The 20,223-nt window shown below is 43.1% G+C and overlaps 1 long non-coding RNA gene across 1 annotated transcript; it reads left to right on the top strand.

Annotated features, from left to right (window-relative positions):
* Window positions 1–14,528: 14,528 nt before the first annotated feature.
* On the top strand, window positions 14,529–19,803 carry LOC123061504 (uncharacterized). Its single transcript, XR_006429092.1, has 2 exons — window positions 14,529–15,494; window positions 18,254–19,803. It is a non-coding gene; the product is annotated as an uncharacterized lncRNA (long non-coding RNA).
* The last annotated feature ends 420 nt before the right edge of the window (window positions 19,804–20,223 follow it).

The following is a 20,223-nucleotide window of genomic DNA, read 5'->3' as shown; positions in this document are numbered from 1 at the left end:
AACATACACTAACAAACAAAAGCACCCTCATTATCTTAATGGGTAAAGTTATCAACATAGTAGTCTTGCTTAAAGAGAGGTATTAGTTTATTTAATTAGTGCCAATTAGCTCAACACTCAAAGCATTGCCATGTATCACAGGTTGCAAAACTTTAACGTGCAAAGATAAAGGAGTTTCTCATGACAGTAGCAAAATACAAATAGAGATGATGGCAAACTAATATGGATGAAGGCCTTAGGCCGGTACCAACCTGAGCAAAAAAGCTCATTCATGTAGTCCCAGAAGAGATGATAAAGCACTCAATGGAATCACTCAATAGTATATATTTTTGTGCACTTCAAATGTATGGTTGAAATCACTCTTGTTTACCAGTGCTGAGATTATATCGAAAGATTATCAAGAACTTCCAGCAGAGTTAAAGCACTGGCTGGGATACAGTTCATTGTATTGTCTTGTGTAGTTCCAATAAAATTTATGATTGGCACAACATGATCCCTGCCATCCTGCAATACAGGCCGCCCGATTTATATCTGACGGATAGGAAGGAAACTATGGCAATTTTGCAAAAAGGTACCCACAACCCTCTCCACATTTGCAAATAAGGCCTTCCCTCGTTCATCCTTTTCTCTCACAAGATAAACTACTCATACACAAATGCATCTTGATGTTACGTGCAACGCACGGGCATCTTGCTAGTCTTCCAAGTAAATTAAGACTAGTAGCAACACAACAATACAATACCACTAGCAAGATGTCAGGATAACATAGGACGGTACCATCGTGTGATCTCCTTTTCCTCTTTATTCTTCTTATTCTTCCTCTTCATGCTTTATTTCTCTTTCTCCCCACTAGTTGGTGAAACCAAGTACATGATTGGCCTTCTATTTCAGAATTGGTTTTGTTAGTGAGGGAGTACAAGTGTACTAGTAAACAATAGCATTATTTTCTCATGGCAGTCGCAAAATAGAGATGAACACATGCATTAAATATCATTCTTACCTAAAGGAAGGTTATGGTGCCAATATGGATGATGAGGATTGGAACAAAGATCTCCCTTTGTGCAGTTCCACCGAAATGAACCAACTGTTCCATTCCGACATTCCAGTTAAACATCACAAAAGTCACTTCTTTTAAGAAGTGTTTTGTGCAGTGCACCAAAAGGTCACAACAGTAACCAGGTGAAATGGATATCCCTGTTTGCGCAAAAAGCTACAGAGGAAACAATCAGAGTCTCAAACAATTACAGGCAAAAACATTTGACTAAACTTGTCATGGCTTATAATAGTGGCATGGCTTCATTTTACCAGGGGCATTAGATTAAGAACAACTAAATATTTTGTATAAGGGCATGGGACAGTGGGTGCACCAGCAGTCCAGCACCATGTACCTAAACCGGGGCATAAAGTGGTGATTCAGAGTCTATTGCCCCGAGAAACAAACATCCAAGAAAGATATCTGGGTTGGTCCCATTTTTGTTCACTCTAGCCACCTACTCCTATGTGTGGACATCAAATCTAGTCCTGGTCATACCATTGTGTACAACCTTTCCCCTATATTTCCCTTTTCGACCAAGAGACAAGTTGGATGACCAGTTTGTACTACTTTCACCCCCTTTCCTTCCTGTTTGTACCAAGTCCGATGTACATACTAAATCCCCCCTTTATTTCTTCTTTGAACCAAGTACAAGATTCGACTCCATGAAGTAGCTTTACCTCTAATAATAGAAGAAGAAGAAATAGGTGACATTGGACCATCTAATCGAGAGGGGTTGAGAGGTAGAAAATGATGCACATGCGGCGACGTAGCAAGCTGGGGAAGTAGAGCCAGGGCGGTTTCGAAGGAAGATATACCTGAAGGCCGCGATATGTGGATAGGTGGGTGGCGGGAGGCCGGATCTGCCCACACTAGGGCAACGACGAAGGGATTGGAGGATGTCCTGTGCCACCGCTCGGCCAGAGATAACGGTGTGGCCGGCAGTGGATCTCCTCCCTCGCAGTCAACGACCGCCTAAACGCTGCCCCTCCTCCCCTTCACCGGCGGAGGGGGGTACGTCCAGATCTGTAACCAGCGGTGAGGATAGAAAGACAGTGTTACCACTGCTATCTTGTTTAGATATGGAGAGGATGAGAGTGTGTGAATGGAGCAACCCTAGCAAGGAAGCACGGAGGCTCCGACCTATATATATAGGTAGTGGGGTAGTTTTCCTTTTTCACTCCATCAAAACAATCGTTTAAAATTGTGTACATGCCAGGTCGCCATTTTTTTGAGTTGTTGATTGTTTTTTGAGATAGCTACCCGCTTATTCCAAGTGGTGTTATGGTGTGCCAGGTCGCACTTTGTATCGTTCATGTCTGGTACAAGACCCTCCATTAAATGAACAACCACCGCCTCATAAAATTTGTGAACAAGCCCATGGCTAAAATTATCAGAAACATGGGCTGCCCCAACATGCATTATTATTTATAATTTCTATGTGAGAGTAACCTCAAAACAAAATGTGAGAGTACAATATTTATTGGTTCCCTTTGTAATTGGTTCTAAATTTTGACCAAAGATTTAACTGACAAAATGTTAGTGCATGTTAACAAAAATTATATTGTTTGATTCATATTTGAACATAGTTTTCAATGATGTAATTTTTCGTGACATGCATGAACATTTGGTTAGTTAAATTTATAGTCAAAATTTAGCAAGGTGCATTAAATCAACACATGCAAGCATCAAAAGGAAAGTCACGGCATGCATGCATGCATGCATGCATGCATGCGTTGTAATTAATGCATCGTTAAACACAAATTATTGAAATATATCGTACGATGCCCTCTCCCTCGCGGACTGAGCTCCGGTGCCTTAACTGCACCCGCCTTTGGTTGTATGATAGGTGGGCCACCCACCTATTGGGCCCACTTGTCATAGACGCAAAGGCAGGAGCAGTAAGTCAATGAAGTTGTGTCCCTCCCTCGCCCATGAGCATGGTGGCTGGCAGGACTAGGAGAAGCTTTCGCTACACGCTCTCCCTCCTGCACGCGGTGGACATGCAGTAGTTCATTTGGTATTAGATGGCCAGATGCATACTGTAGTACTCCATTGTAGTAGTACTCCATCATTGTTCGACTTCCCGAAGAGGCGAAGAGCCAAGTGCAGCCCAGACGCTCGTGTGGCAGTTTCATGTGTAGAGTAGTCTAGGATAGCGTGTACCATTCCTGTAAGCTTAAAATCATTGGGGTCGGCTCCATGATATGAGGCTGTCTCGAAGCATTTTTTGATTAAAATAATCTTCTGGCCCTACCCGTCATCCTGGTGATTGTAGTTTGCACGCTCATCTAATCAAGACAAGAATATATATTTTAATTTGTGGTGGGGTAAATGTTAGAGGTTGCAGCAAATATATTGTACACTGCGGGTCTTTTAGCCAAGTTTAGGGGCAAGCATATGGGACCAATGCTATGATGTGTCGCGCAAAACTCGTACAATGAGGAGAAGCTTGATTTTACTACTACACGCCTTCTCCCTCGCCCATGCGCGCGGTGGCTTGCAGACGAGGACATGCTTTTGCTTATACTACAACAAGCTATCCCCCCCACACGCGGTGGACGACATGCAACAGTGGATTCGATACTGTATAATTAGTAGTAGTAACATCATTGTTCAACTTCTCGAAGAGGCGAAGAGCCAAGCGCAACCCGAACGTGGCAATTCCGAACGCTCGCGTGGCAGTCTTTATGTAGGGGTGGGGCGTGGTGCGGAGCCTTGGAGCACACATATAGCGAGGCTCTTGCATGAGACAAAATTGCTATGTGAGCCCACTATTGTAGTACTACTTGCTAGTATAGCCCTGTAAACCGGAAAGGAGTATAGTATTTGCCTTTCTAGAGATTTCAACAAGTGACTAGACTACACCCTAAATGAGTGGAGTACATATGGAGCAAAATGAGTTAATCTACACTATAAATAAATACGTAGTTCTCTCGTTTTTCTCTCCACCTTGGTTGCGGCGCACAATATTGAGTATGCATATGACTAGCCGCTCTATCTACATGCGGGACATCAAAGCATCCGGGCCTGTGTGCCATCCACCAAATCACAGCGAGGTGCTACAGTCGAGACTCACCGGTCACCTCGGTGTGGCCGTCATGACCTGTCATATCAAAAAACCCACACCTTTACCAGCAGTGGTAAAGTGTCCTCAAAGTTGGACTGGACGAAGCAACCATCATTTCATTGGAACGCTCGTTGAAGCCCTTTCTCCCCTTTCTTGAAGAACTAGCAAGATGGCCGTGCGTTGCACAGAACATCAAGATCTTGTGGGAGAAAGGGATGAACGAGGGAAGGCCTTATCTGCAAATGTGGAGAGGAGTGTGGGTAAATTGTCATAGTTTCCTTCCTGTCCGTTAGATATAGATTGGACGACCTATATTGCAGGATGGCAGGCACACAATCATCACCAACTCTGCTTTTTATAAGAGTAGAGAGTAGAGAAAACCTCACTCCAAGCTACTCACTTCTGCCATTTTTCTTCTGTATCGACGAAGGAAAGGTGGGCGAATCAGTGATGCTACTATAGTTTCATTCCAAGAATATTCTTTTTTTGCGAAGCACCAACCGATTCTTACAGCCTATTCTTTTCCCGTTTTCATTGCGATTGTGGTTTCCTTTCGATTGCTTTTTGTTTGTTAGTTCATTGATGGATCCTGGAGCACTAGGCAAAGAGTTGCCAGCGGACAACCCACTGGAGACAGCGATCTCCAGGAAGCGAGCACTGACCAACGAGTTGGCCATGTTGGCGGGCCAACCCATGGAGATGAAGAACTCCAAGAAACAAGCACTGGCCAAAGAGTTGACGACGTTGGCGGACGAACTCCTCAAAGAAAGCTGGAAGAACAGCAAGGGCCCCACCGTGCCTACCCCAGAAACTCTAGTGGCCACCTATGTGAGATATTCGCCGTTGAGAAGTAGTATTCCCCTGGCAAGGTGATGGCCCCCATCGAGGATGAGGAGATGGCCCCCGGAGGGATGGGATCTCCCGGTGAGCAGCACAAGGTAAAAAATAATGGCTTACCATAGTTGTGGTTTTTGATTATTTGCAATGTGCTTGCCAATATGTTAAGGTTGTGCAGGTGCCGGTGGATGTCCTTGATGATTCCGATGTCGCGGCCCGTCCTGTGGACAACGCCCCATAGATCGTTTTTGATGTCGCGGTCCGTCCTGTGGACATCGCCCTAGAGATCGATTTCGATGTCGCGGTCCGTCCTGTGGACATCGCCCTAGAGATCGATTCCCATGCCGCTGTCCGTATTGTGGTCATTGCCTGAGAGATCGATGACAAGAAATAGTTGGTCACGCTAATCCTTCAGGGTAGTTTGCATTGTGTTTAATTACCAGAACGATGCGTGTTATCGAACCATCTTAGGGCTAGTGCACTGTCTTGTCTGGGCGGTACTTGCTACTTTTGTTTGATAGTGAATCATGCGAACCCTCTCCGAGTTATGAAAAAAGATGTATCCTCACCAGCTTTTGATGTAATATATGGCATGCTTAGATTTAAGTTTGAACTATTTATCATATTAGCAGGGCTTGTTTGATGATTCTTGGTGTTAGTAGGCTAGCTACTATGCGAGCTATAGTACTTGCAAAACACTCACCGAAAAGAAACGTTGGGGCTGATGAGCTCGTGGTACGCTTATAGGTCTGATCCGTCGTTGATCGGCCAATAGCCCAAGCTCCTAAAATTGTAGGCTTAGCGATCGATCAGACAATAGTCGACATGGATACATTTCAGGCCTCATTTGGTTCATAGGGTAGGAAAATCGCAGCAAAAGTACAGAGACGTGGTACTGTGGGTTTGGCCTAGTGGGTTTCAGTGATATGACGTGGTACAGTGCCGTCCAGTCTTCGCGTGTGGTAGCAGTATTGCGGGTACAGTAAGTTTTCTTGAAGAATCGGAATTCAAAAAAGTAATGATTGTTCCTTTGTCCGACCAACTTAAAGTGGGAAAGGTTGGGCTTGCGCTATGACCGGGGTGGACCAGGATAATTTTGTGCATGGCAGGCAGACCAGGATGGTCGACGTCCCACATTTCAGCGAATGAAAGTATTCTTTCAGATATAGAGGATGAGAAATGAGTATCATTGTTTATTTTTGATGAAAGCTATTGTCTCCATTGTTATGATGGAGGAGTGTGAAACACGGCAGCCCAGTGAACTTGTCATGTGCACCACTCCCTCCTTCCTCATGTAATACTACCATAGTGTTGACTATAAGGTTGGCTATAAGGTTACAGCTTTTTATCACACTCTCTCTATATATTTCCTCTCAAATGTTTTTTACCTTTCTTTTTTAGACACAATTGTTTTTATGCCTCTTTTTTAAGAATTAGTTTTTTATACCTAGGAGCACGTGTAGAGATGGGCTCTTGTAGAGCCCACTCCTTGACTTTGTCAATGCCTCTCTCTCCTCCACATAAGTGGGCTTATAGCCTAGTATTTTACTAGTACTACTTGCTATGAATGCGGACAGCCGGCGTCTGAGGGGGGAGCGCGCGCGAGAGGGGGAGGGGTTTTCTTGTGGGCCAGGGCGGTCAGAAGCGGGCTTGGAAGCGATCCGGACTCCCGCATGGCCCACCTCACATTATCACCCTATATTTCTTGGAGTCCATGCGCAGCGGGCGGGCGACCTCTTCTCCCGCCCTATCTCTCTCTTCTCAGTGGACGCCCGCCGAGCGATTAGATTTCGGCTATCGACGGTTTATTCAATTGCAGTCCCACATGTTAGTGAAAATGCAAGACAACACATGTCCCCTCTGGTGAGCAGCGTGCGAGCCGGACTGTCGGGGGTGCGACGCGAACACGATGCGTACGAGTCATAAGTGTGCCGCCTTTTCCTTTTGAACTTGCAAAGCGTAACATTTTCTTGCTATCAATCGATAGAAATCCAGAACAAAATGACGAGGGCGGGGCTTTCCTGCGCGTTAGGCGGGCTAGTTTGAGTGATATGACGTGCTACAATGTCGTCCACTTGCTCCATTTTTATGTATGCAAGAGTCTACACTCTTACGTGGGAGGAGTGCGAAACACGGCGGATCTTATTTTGATGGAGGGATAACTATTCCGTGCGAAATAATGGAGCACTATTAGCGATTATAGCATGATAGTTAGGGCATCTCTAGCGCCGGCCCACAAATTTACACCGACATCTGTCTGAGGACACTGATGCCAGAGGATGCCATCCAATGCTGCCCGCATACCTTTTCGACAACTATATGAACTAACCGGACGAAATTCATGCAAACAAAGAAAATTTCAAATTAACCAGATGAAATTCATTGCATTTTGAAAACTTTCCCTATAAACTGGACGAAATTCATTACATATTTCGCATAAACTGTGCAAAAACCCATTGTAAACCTAATCTAAATGATCGCCAGCGCCCGACCACCATGTCCGGCCATGAACCTCGAGAAAGCTAGCCATTGCCTTTGCCTCCTCCTCATCCGCCTCGATAACCTCCTCCTCCAGAGCACAACCACATCACCGTCAAGTGGCTAATCGGCTGCCGATGTTTATCCCATCAAGCTTGGCGTCAATTGAGTGGAGGAGCGGTGGCCTTCCTGGAACCAGAGCGGCGGCGACCTATCATGTACTACTCTTCCTCGCTGCTGGTTGCGCCCCTGCACGCACGCCGGCTTCGTGGTCATGGTGGTGGAGGGCGGTCAGGGGGGGGGGGGGGGAGCCGGCGATCTCCTTCATCTGCTCCTGCGACAGTATGTCCAAGAGAGCTTTGGAGCACGCCCGGAGCTGAGCCGCCAATGTTCTTCGTCTGCTCCTATGATAGTACGTCCAAGAGAGCTTTGGAGCACCATGAGGCCATGGTTAGAGTGGTGCCGACAGAAGGAAGGGACCGAAGGAGAATGAGTGTGGGTCTTTGGCTATGGTTGGGAGCTGTGGCTCAAGTTAATATAGTGGGCGAATGGCAATGAGCCGCGGCAGACAGATGGACGGCTAGCGCCAGAGTATGTTCGTCGGTAGCCGCGTGTCATTAATGTGGGCGGCAGACGGAAGGATGGCCGTGGCATCGTTAACGTAGAGCAATCGCTTGCACCGGGATGCCGCACGGGTGGCGCTCTCTCGGCCGTCGCGCTGCTGCAATACCGACGCTAGTGAGAGGTCGCGTCGGGCGTGAATGCGGATGCTGCTTCAGTGACTTAACTTGTTGATTCTCTTTTATCATTGTAAAAGTTTGAAATGGTCAAGTCTACTAGTATCCTACCGCTTTGAAGCACTCCTAACCATTGATTTTCACTAGCTAAGTCCAAAGCATGCATTGTTTGGAGATCTACTTCACTTGGCATTCTCTAGTCAGCTCACTGTTCACATTATTGCTCTTTTCATTTGCCTTTGCTTGAGGACAAGAAAATATTTAAGTGTGGGGGAACTTGATAAGCACATTTCATATATATAATTTGACACCCATATATAGCATCTGTTGTGATCTGACAATCAATTCTTGCTATGAATTACGCATATTTTAATGAGAATCATATAAAGGGTTCATTTACTTGTCACTTGTTTCTTTTGCAGAAAAGTGCGCAAAGGCACTATAATCGTCAAGATTCCGAATATATGGCTAACCAGAAGATAGAAGGGCATGAAAGAAATACGTCAAGGACTTCAGTGAGAAGAAAAGAAGTATCCAGGGGAGCAAACTAAAAGAAGAAGGGGATCTTCTTGGGAAGAAATGAATAGAAGAGGAGGGCCAAATCATAAAAGTGGCAGATCAGATGGGGATCAAAATCCCTAGATGCATCCATTCCCAAATTGGGCCTGGTATATCTCCATCTCCTCTCTCCCCCGCTTCCTTCTCCACCTCCGACCGCCGCCGCGGCTAGGCCAGCGTGGCGGCGCGCCAACCAGCCACCAGTGCCCACCTCGCGCGACCTCTCCCTCCAGCCGGCGCGCCCGGCCAGACACACCGCCGCTGCTTCTTCTTCCCTTCTTCCCCGCTTCGCTGAATCCCTGTCTGCTGCTCCTTCTTCTCTGCGCCCCTGCTGCTGCTCGTCTACAATCTCCCTCGCTGCTCCTTCTCCCTCCTTCCGCTGCTTTCTGCTTCTTCTTCTTGCGCCGAGCTGCCGCTGCTCCTTCTTCTTCTCCTATACCTGATGCTGCTCTTCACCTTCCCTTGCCCCAACCTACTGCTGCTCTCTCTCCAATGCCCCTGCTGCTTATCCCTTCTCTCTGAACCTCCCTTCGCTGCTCCTCTGTTCCTTGCTGCCGCCCCTCCTCAACGCCTCCTCCTCTTCCTCTGCTTCTTTGCTTCTTTTCTGAACCATAATCCTGCTGTTGTTCTCTCTCTCTCTCAAATTTCTGTAACCTTGAGTAGTGTAATGTTCAGGGTAGTGTAATGTTCAGACTTTTTAATATTCAGAATTGAGATGTGTATGGAAAATGCTTTGTAATGTTCAGATTTGAGTAGTGCTTGAAGCTTGTTTAGTTTCAGACTTGTGCTTGATTAGTAGTACTTATTTTGTTTATGTGAGAGTATTAGTACTGTGCCCTGTAACACCATATTCATAGTTGTGTGTGTGTGTTCACCTACTTGTTCCATTCTATAAGAATTTTAGTTGTGAGATTATTAGATTTCTTCAGTCAAGAAACATGATTGTTCTTACTTAATTGTTGTTCTGTGAGAACTAGCTTTGTTTCATTTCACATGTGTACTGCGATGGTTGAATGTTCATTTTAGATAACTAGTCTGCTTATTATCTCTGTACCTATGACATACATGTTGGTGATATATTTAGTTGGTACTTGTCATCTTCTGTTAATTAATATTTTGCTAGTGTATGTGTGTGATCTCTTTTGTGGTTGTTCCTTGACTTGTGCTTGTCCAGTACGTATCATTTTGTTAATCTGTGAGTACTTCTTGTAAACCCCCGTTCGTATACGTGTTTTCACTCATGTAACCTGAACCGTGGTTAACTATGTGCTTGTGAAATATATATGTTTGTGTTGTGATATATTTCTGTCCTACAAGCTTGTTTCTTTCCTCTGTTCATGTTTGATAGATTAATATGTGTCCTTGTCATGTTATGTTCATGTCCTTTCACTTCTCTTGTCATTGATGTATACTCGTATTAGTATTTGAACTTCTCAAGCATTACGAAAATACCAAAAAGACAATGAGTAAAATCTGAATCTCCCTGTGCTCTTTGCATTTTCTTTGTTGACGATATTTGAGAACGACCTTGTTAGTTTAGGTTTTATTTTCTGCATTCGTCTCTTAAATTTGTGTTACCTAGATTTAGCTGAGCATAGTCGTCGTCTCCTAGTCCCTGTGGGGAACATGACACTCGCAGTTCGGGCGAGAAAAACCCACTGTACTTACCACCGATCATTTTGGCGCCGTTGCTGGGGACTAGCGTCGAACGATTGTGTGAAGCTATAGACAAGGCTTAGTACAGTTTTTGTTTAAATTTCCAGTCAAATTTATTTCGGTGCTTCTTTTACCTTCTTACTTTTTGTTGCTTCTGCTTATTAGGATACTAACTTTCTGACTAGTGTTTACTGTTTATGAGTGTGCTAGGAAATCTGAACTAATTGTAGGTTGTTCTATAGTTACACTCGGTTAAGATGGCATTGCTTCGTGATCTATGGATGCCCAAAAGTCGGTGCTATATCATAGGACCGGCTTGGCCAACTATTGAGGCAGAGAACTTCGAGCTGAAACCTAGTCTTATTGCTTTGGTTCAACAACAACAGTTTGGAGTACTGCCTACTAAAGACCCTTATGTGCACTTGCTCCGTGTCATGGAGTATTCAGATACAGTAAAGTATCAAGGAGTTCCTCAAGATGTTATCAAGTGCATGCTGTTCACATTCTCTCTCCGAGATGATGCTCGTGCTTGGTATCGATCCTTGCCATCAAGATCATTTGGTTGGAATGAGATATCACGAGCTTTCTTGGATAAATATTTCCCATTACACAAGTAGTCCGCAATTCGAGATGAGATCTTCAATTTCGTTCAGCGTGAAGGCGAGAGCTTGTATGATGCTTGGGAGAGATACTCAGGAGATGTCCTAATCATGGGCTTGAGAGATGGTTAGAGCTGCAGATATTCTATAGAGGATTGACTTCGGACACTCGAGCTTACGTCGATATGGCAGCGGGTGGAGCTATTACAAACAAGACACTTGATGATGCTTTTCTGCTGATTGAGAACATAGCCTTCCACCAACTTCAGTGGTACAATGAGAAGCCCACCTCTGGCCCAGTTGCTTGCTTGCAACAAATCACTTCATCTCAGCAAGAATCTCTTACACAAAATCCGGAACCAGTTTCTTCATGTGACAAGATTGAGCTTTCATGGATTATCTTTGATGATGATGACACCATCCTAGTTGACACACACACTTCAGATCATATGGATACTAGCATTCTAGATTCAGTTTTGCATTGTGATGATTCTTGTGTGGATGAACCAGAGCTACTGTTAGTTACTTTTGATATTGAGGAGATACCTTTAGTTGATATTGATCATGTGCTGCTAGAGCCAGATATGGAAAAGTTCACCTTTGATGATGTTAGCCACATCGATTCTTCAACGCTTGAGCCTGAGATGGAAATCTTCATTGTTGATTATGATGAGGTCACTTCAGATGTCAAGGAGCAAAGTCCTACTATTTCACCTGTCGATACGAGCCCGGTGGAAGTTTCTACTACCATGCCTTCCATGGTATCTTCAGTTGAGGTAGTCATAAAACTTTTCCAAGGCCATTTCAGGTATTATGTCAGCTTTCTGGATAAGTTATGTCATATCGCTGATATTGCCTATGCACCATGTGACTTGTTGTTGATACATGTTCCTGATTTTCTCAATAGATATACTTATATGCTAGGGTACTCTATCGATGACTTAGAGGGCATTCTCTCTGTCACTTGTATTGGCTTGGTTGTTGAGTGTTCTTTTAGGTTGATGCTTGTGCACCACTTACTGCGAGTTGACCGAGTTCAAGATGACATTCCCTGGATCCTGGTGGATTCACGGCATGGTGATGAGGAGAAGCAATGGGTACACGCGAAGAAGAGTGAAGCTGGAGCATGCACGAGCAATGGAGAAGAGCCGCAACTTAGAGAGTGATCAAGCGAGTGCTACATGATCAAAGCCCGGTGAGCTGTTTCATGACCCCAATCTGAATATATCATCCATTGATCATGCTGAAATCATTTGATATTTGAGTTTCTTAAGCCATTTCTTAAATGATTTCCCACTGAATTTTATTTGACATATTGTGCTTGATGTGAACATGAGAACTGATTATTGAATGCCTTGTAAACTAGTGATCTATACAATGATTGCTTTGCTGAAATTAGTGAGAACTAGTAGTTTTGAGTGCTCAAATCCCTAGTACACTAGAAAACTTCATCATTTTCTGAATTTACTATGATACACCTAGATCACCATGTTTAGATGCTGAATTTGTGCTAAGTGTGTTCCCATTGAGAGCAATCACCTAACCACTATGGATTAGCATGCTATGTTCCCCTGGATCGGTAGTATGTGAACCAAACATGGTTGAGTGATGATTCTTGTTTTTGTTCAAAAAAAGTATATATTATAATGAATAATTATTTGATCTTACCTAACAGTAGCATGCCATGTTCCCTGGATCGGTGGCTTGTGAAATCTGGTTGGATCGGATAGGAGTTAATTATGTTAAAAAATGTAATTGTCGAACCAGGTGTATTTCTGTCCTAGATCGGTTTGTGTTGTGATATATTTCTGTCCTACAAGCTTGTTTCTTTCCTCTGTTCATGTTTGATAGATTAATATGTGTCCTTGTCATGTTATGTTCATGTCCTTTCACTTCTCTTGTCATTGATGTATACTCGTATTAGTATTTGAACTTCTCAAGCATTACGAAAATACCAAAAAGACAATGAGTAAAATCTGAATCTCCCTGTGCTCTTTGCATTTTCTTTGTTGACGATATTTGAGAACGACCTTGTTAGTTTAGGTTTTATTTTCTGCATTCGTCTCTTAAATGTGTGTTACCTAGATTTAGCTGAGCATAGTCGTCGTCTCCTAGTCCCTGTGGGGAACATGACACTCGCAGTTCGGGCGAGAAAAACCCACTGTACTTACCACCGATCATTTTGGCGCCGTTGCTGGGGACTAGCGTTGAACGATTGTGTGAAGCTATAGACAAGGCTTAGTACAGTTTTTGTTTAAATTTCCAGTCAAATTTATTTCGGTGCTTCTTTTACCTTCTTACTTTTTGTTGCTTCTGCTTATTAGGATACTAACTTTCTGACTAGTGTTTACTGTTTATGAGTGTGCTAGGAAATCTGAACTAATTGTAGGTTGTTCTATAGTTACACTCGGTTAAGATGGCATTGCTTCGTGATCTATGGATGCCCAAAAGTCGGTGCTATATCATAGGACCGGCTTGGCCAACTATTGAGGCAGAGAACTTCGAGCTGAAACCTAGTCTTATTGCTTTGGTTCAACAACAACAGTTTGGAGTACTGCCTACTAAAGACCCTTATGTGCACTTGCTCCGTGTCATGGAGTATTCAGATACAGTAAAGTATCAAGGAGTTCCTCAAGATGTTATCAAGTGCATGCTGTTCACATTCTCTCTCCGAGATGATGCTCGTGCTTGGTATCGATCCTTGCCATCAAGATCATTTGGTTGGAATGAGATATCACGAGCTTTCTTGGATAAATATTTCCCATTACACAAGTAGTCCGCAATTCGAGATGAGATCTTCAATTTCGTTCAGCGTGAAGGCGAGAGCTTGTATGATGCTTGGGAGAGATACTCAGGAGATGTCCTAATCATGGGCTTGAGAGATGGTTAGAGCTGCAGATATTCTATAGAGGATTGACTTCGGACACTCGAGCTTACGTCGATATGGCAGCGGGTGGAGCTATTACAAACAAGACACTTGATGATGCTTTTCTGCTGATTGAGAACATAGCCTTCCACCAACTTCAGTGGTACAATGAGAAGCCCACCTCTGGCCCAGTTGCTTGCTTGCAACAAATCACTTCATCTCAGCAAGAATCTCTTACACAAAATCCGGAAACCAGTTTCTTCATGTGACAAGATTGAGCTTTCATGGATTATCTTTGATGATGATGACACCATCCTAGTTGACACACACACTTCAGATCATATGGATACTAGCATTCTAGATTCAGTTTTGCATTGTGATGATTCTTGTGTGGATGAACCAGAGCTACTGTTAGTTACTTTTGATATTGAGGAGATACCTTTAGTTGATATTGATCATGTGCTGCTAGAGCCAGATATGGAAAAGTTCACCTTTGATGATGTTAGCCACATCGATTCTTCAACGCTTGAGCCTGAGATGGAAATCTTCATTGTTGATTATGATGAGGTCACTTCAGATGTCAAGGAGCAAAGTCCTACTATTTCACCTGTCGATACGAGCCCGGTGGAAGTTTCTACTACCATGCCTTCCATGGTATCTTCAGTTGAGGTAGTCATAAAACTTTTCCAGGCCATTTCAGGTATTATGTCAGCTTTCTGGATAAGTTATGTCATATCGCTGATATTGCCTATGCACCATGTGACTTGTTGTTGATACATGTTCCTGATTTTCTCAATAGATATACTTATATGCTAGGGTACTCTATCGATGACTTAGAGGGCATTCTCTCTGTCACTTGTATTGGCTTGGTTGTTGAGTGTTCTTTTAGGTTGATGCTTGTGCACCACTTACTGCGAGTTGACCGAGTTCAAGATGACATTCCCTGGGATCCTGGTGGATTCACGGCATGGTGATGAGGAGAAGCAATGGGTACACGCGAAGAAGAGTGAAGCTGGAGCATGCACGAGCAATGGAGAAGAGCCGCAACTTAGAGAGTGATCAAGCGAGTGCTACATGATCAAAGCCCGGTGAGCTGTTTCATGACCCCAATCTGAATATATCATCCATTGATCATGCTGAAATCATTTGATATTTGAGTTTCTTAAGCCATTTCTTAAATGATTTCCCACTGAATTTTATTTGACATATTGTGCTTGATGTGAACATGAGAACTGATTATTGAATGCCTTGTAAACTAGTGATCTATACAATGATTGCTTTGCTGAAATTAGTGAGAACTAGTAGTTTTGAGTGCTCAAATCCCTAGTACACTAGAAAACTTCATCATTTTCTGAATTTACTATGATACACCTAGATCACCATGTTTAGATGCTGAATTTGTGCTAAGTGTGTTCCCATTGAGAGCAATCACCTAACCACTATGGATTAGCATGCTATGTTCCCTGGATCGGTAGTATGTGAACCAAACATGGTTGAGTGATGATTCTTGTTTTTGTTCAAAAAAAAGTATATATTATAATGAATAATTATTTGATCTTACCTAACAGTAGCATGCCATGTTCCCTGGATCGGTGGCTTGTGAAATCTGGTTGGATCGGATAGGAGTTAATTATGTTAAAAAATGTAATTGTCGAACCAGGTGTATTTCTGTCCTAGATCGGTTTGTGTTGTGATATATTTCTGTCCTACAAGCTTGTTTCTTTCCTCTGTTCATGTTTGATAGATTAATATGTGTCCTTGTCATGTTATGTTCATGTCCTTTCACTTCTCTTGTCATTGATGTATACTCGTATTAGTATTTGAACTTCTCAAGCATTACGAAAATACCAAAAAGACAATGAGTAAAATCTGAATCTCCCTGTGCTCTTTGCATTTTCTTTGTTGACGATATTTGAGAACGACCTTGTTAGTTTAGGTTTTATTTTCTGCATTCGTCTCTTAAATGTGTGTTACCTAGATTTAGCTGAGCATAGTCGTCGTCTCCTAGTCCCTGTGGGGAACATGACACTCGCAGTTCGGGCGAGAAAAACCCACTGTACTTACCACCGATCATTTTGGCGCCGTTGCTGGGGACTAGCGTTGAACGATTGTGTGAAGCTATAGACAAGGCTTAGTACAGTTTTTGTTTAAATTTCCAGTCAAATTTATTTCGGTGCTTCTTTTACCTTCTTACTTTTTGTTGCTTCTGCTTATTAGGATACTAACTTTCTGACTAGTGTTTACTGTTTATGAGTGTGCTAGGAAATCTGAACTAATTGTAGGTTGTTCTATAGTTACACTCGGTTAAGATGGCATTGCTTCGTGATCTATGGATGCCCAAAAGTCGGTGCTATATCATAGGACCGGCTTGGCCAACTATTGAGGCAGAGAACTTCGAGCTGAAACCTAGTCTTATTGCTTTGGTTCAACAACAACAGTTTGGAGTACTGCCTACTAAAGACCCTTATGTGCACTTGCTCCGTGTCATGGAGTATTCAGATACAGTAAAGTATCAAGGAGTTCCTCAAGATGTTATCAAGTGCATGCTGTTCACATTCTCTCTCCGAGATGATGCTCGTGCTTGGTATCGATCCTTGCCATCAAGATCATTTGGTTGGAATGAGATATCACGAGCTTTCTTGGATAAATATTTCCCATTACACAAGTAGTCCGCAATTCGAGATGAGATCTTCAATTTCGTTCAGCGTGAAGGCGAGAGCTTGTATGATGCTTGGGAGAGATACTCAGGAGATGTCCTAATCATGGGCTTGAGAGATGGTTAGAGCTGCAGATATTCTATAGAGGATTGACTTCGGACACTCGAGCTTACGTCGATATGGCAGCGGGTGGAGCTATTACAAACAAGACACTTGATGATGCTTTTCTGCTGATTGAGAACATAGCCTTCCACCAACTTCAGTGGTACAATGAGAAGCCCACCTCTGGCCCAGTTGCTTGCTTGCAACAAATCACTTCATCTCAGCAAGAATCTCTTACACAAAATCCGGAACCAGTTTCTTCATGTGACAAGATTGAGCTTTCATGGATTATCTTTGATGATGATGACACCATCCTAGTTGACACACACACTTCAGATCATATGGATACTAGCATTCTAGATTCAGTTTTGCATTGTGATGATTCTTGTGTGGATGAACCAGAGCTACTGTTAGTTACTTTTGATATTGAGGAGATACCTTTAGTTGATATTGATCATGTGCTGCTAGAGCCAGATATGGAAAAGTTCACCTTTGATGATGTTAGCCACATCGATTCTTCAACGCTTGAGCCTGAGATGGAAATCTTCATTGTTGATTATGATGAGGTCACTTCAGATGTCAAGGAGCAAAGTCCTACTATTTCACCTGTCGATACGAGCCCGGTGGAAGTTTCTACTACCATGCCTTCCATGGTATCTTCAGTTGAGGTAGTCATAAAACTTTTCCAAGGCCATTTCAGGTATTATGTCAGCTTTCTGGATAAGTTATGTCATATCGCTGATATTGCCTATGCACCATGTGACTTGTTGTTGATACATGTTCCTGATTTTCTCAATAGATATACTTATATGCTAGGGTACTCTATCGATGACTTAGAGGGCATTCTCTCTGTCACTTGTATTGGCTTGGTTGTTGAGTGTTCTTTCAGGTTGATGCTTGTGCACCACTTACTGCGAGTTGACCGAGTTCAAGATGACATTCCCTGGGATCCTGGTGGATTCACGGCATGGTGATGAGGAGAAGCAATGGGTACACGCGAAGAAGAGTGAAGCTGGAGCATGCACGAGCAATGGAGAAGAGCCGCAACTTAGAGAGTGATCAAGCGAGTGCTACATGATCAAAGCCCGGTGAGCTGTTTCATGACCCCAATCTGAATATATCATCCATTGATCATGCTGAAATCATTTGATATTTGAGTTTCTTAAGCCATTTCTTAAATGATTTCCCACTGAATTTTATTTGACATATTGTGCTTGATGTGAACATGAGAACTGATTATTGAATGCCTTGTAAACTAGTGATCTATACAATGATTGCTTTGCTGAAATTAGTGAGAACTAGTAGTTTTGAGTGCTCAAATCCCTAGTACACTAGAAAACTTCATCATTTTCTGAATTTACTATGATACACCTAGATCACCATGTTTAGATGCTGAATTTGTGCTAAGTGTGTTCCCATTGAGAGCAATCACCTAACCACTATGGATTAGCATGCTATGTTCCCTGGATCGGTAGTATGTGAACCAAACATGGTTGAGTGATGATTCTTGTTTTTGTTCAAAAAAAAGTATATATTATAATGAATAATTATTTGATCTTACCTAACAGTAGCATGCCATGTTCCCTGGATCGGTGGCTTGTGAAATCTGGTTGGATCGGATAGGAGTTAATTATGTTAAAAAATGTAATTGTCGAACCAGGTGTATACCATGTTCTCGGGATCGGTGGTATGTTCCTTTGGGGAGGCAAACAAAAAAAACTAATAATTGGTTGAGCTGGGTGTATACCATGTTCTCGGGATCGCTGGTATGTTCCTATGGTGAGACTAATAATAATATAATCATTGCTTTATCTCTGTAAATAAGTGATTTGATCACAAGATTTAATTCCAGTTCTTTTTGTTCTCGGGATCATGCTCTCTTTAGGAACCATTTGGCACAGTCATCACTTAAACTTGTTGATCCTCTTTTATCATTGTAAAAGTTTAAAATGGTCAAGTCTACTAGTATTCTACCGCTTTGAAGCACTCCTAACCATTGATTTTCACTAGCTAAGTCCAAAGCATGCATTGTTTGGAGATCTACTTCACTTGGCATTCTCTAGTCAGCTCACTGTTCACATTCTTGCTATTGTCATTTGCCTTTGCTTGAGGACAAGCAAAGATTTAAGTGTGGGGGAACTTGATAAGCACATTTCATATATATAATTTGACACCCAAATATAGCATCTGTTGTGATCTGACAATCAATTCTTGCTATGAATTACCGCATATTTTAATGAGAATCATATAAAGGGTTCATTTACTTGTCACTTGTTTCTTTTGCAGAAAAGTGCGCAAAGGCACTATAATCGTCAAGATTCCGAACATATGGCTAACCAGAAGAGAGAAGGGCATGAAAGAAATACGTCAAGGACTTCAGTGAGAAGAAAAGAAGTATCCAGGGGAGCAAACTAAAAGAAGAAGGGGATCTTCTTGGGAAGAAATGAATAGAAGAGGAGGGCCAAATCATAAAAGTGGCAGATCAGATGGGGATCAAAATCCCTAGATGCATCCATTCCCAAATTGGGCCTGGTATATCTCCATCTCCTCTCTCCCCCGCTTCCTTCTCCACCTACGGCCGCCGCTGCGGCCAGGCCAGCGTGGCGGCGCGCCAACCAGCTACCAGTGCCCACCTCGCACGACCTCTCCCTCCAGCCGGCGCGCCCGGCCAGACACACCGCCGCTGCTTCTTCTTCCCTTCTTCCCCGCTTCGCTGAATCCCTGTCTGCTGCTCCTTCTTCTCCGCGCCCCTGCTGCTGCTCGTCTACAATCTCCCTCGCTGCTCCTTCTCCCTCCTTCCGCTGCTTTCTGCTTCTTCTTCTTGCGCCGAGCCGCCGCTGCTCCTTCTTCTTCTCCTATACCTGCTGCTGCTCTTCACCTTCCCTTGCCCCAACTTGCTGTTGCTCTCTCTCCAACGCCCCTGCTGCTTATCCCTTCTCTCTGAACCCCCTTCGCTGCTCCTCTGTTCCTTGCTGCCGTCCCTCCTCAACGCCTCCTCCTCTTCCTCTGCTTCTTTGCTTCTTTTCTGAACCATAATCCAGCTGTTGTTCTCTCTCTCTCTCCCTCTCTCTCAAATTTCTGTAACCTTGAGTAGTGTAATGTTTAGGGTAGTGTAATGTTTAGACTTTGTAATATTCAGAATTGAGATGTGTATGGCAAATGCTTTGTAATGTTCAGATTTGAGTAGTGCTTGAAGCTTGTTTAGTTTCAGACTTGTGCTTGATTAGTAGTACTTATTTTGTTTATGTGAGAGTATTAGAACTGTGCCCTGTAACACCATATTCGTAGTTGTGTGTGTGTGTTCACCTACTTGTTCCATTCTATAAGAATTTTAGTTGTGAGATTATTAGATTTGTTCAGTCAAGAAACATGATTGTTCTTACTTAATTGTTGTTCTGTGAGAACTAGCTTTGTTTCATTTCACATGTGTACTGCGATGGTTGAATGTTCATTTTAGATAACTAGTCTGTTTATTACCTCTGTACCTATGACATACATGTTGGTGATATATTTAGTTGGTACTTGTCATCTTCTGTTAATTAATATTCTGCTAGTGTATGTGTGTGATCCCTTTTGTGGTTGTTTCTTGACTTGTGCTTGTCCAGTACGTATCATTTTGTTAATTTGTGA

Source organism: Triticum aestivum, chromosome 3A (assembly GCF_018294505.1).
Source record: "Triticum aestivum cultivar Chinese Spring chromosome 3A, IWGSC CS RefSeq v2.1, whole genome shotgun sequence".
In the NCBI taxonomy this organism is placed as follows: Eukaryota; Viridiplantae; Streptophyta; class Magnoliopsida; order Poales; family Poaceae; genus Triticum; species Triticum aestivum.
Note: the sequence above shows the minus strand (reverse complement) of the source record. Positions and strands in the feature narration are given on the sequence as shown.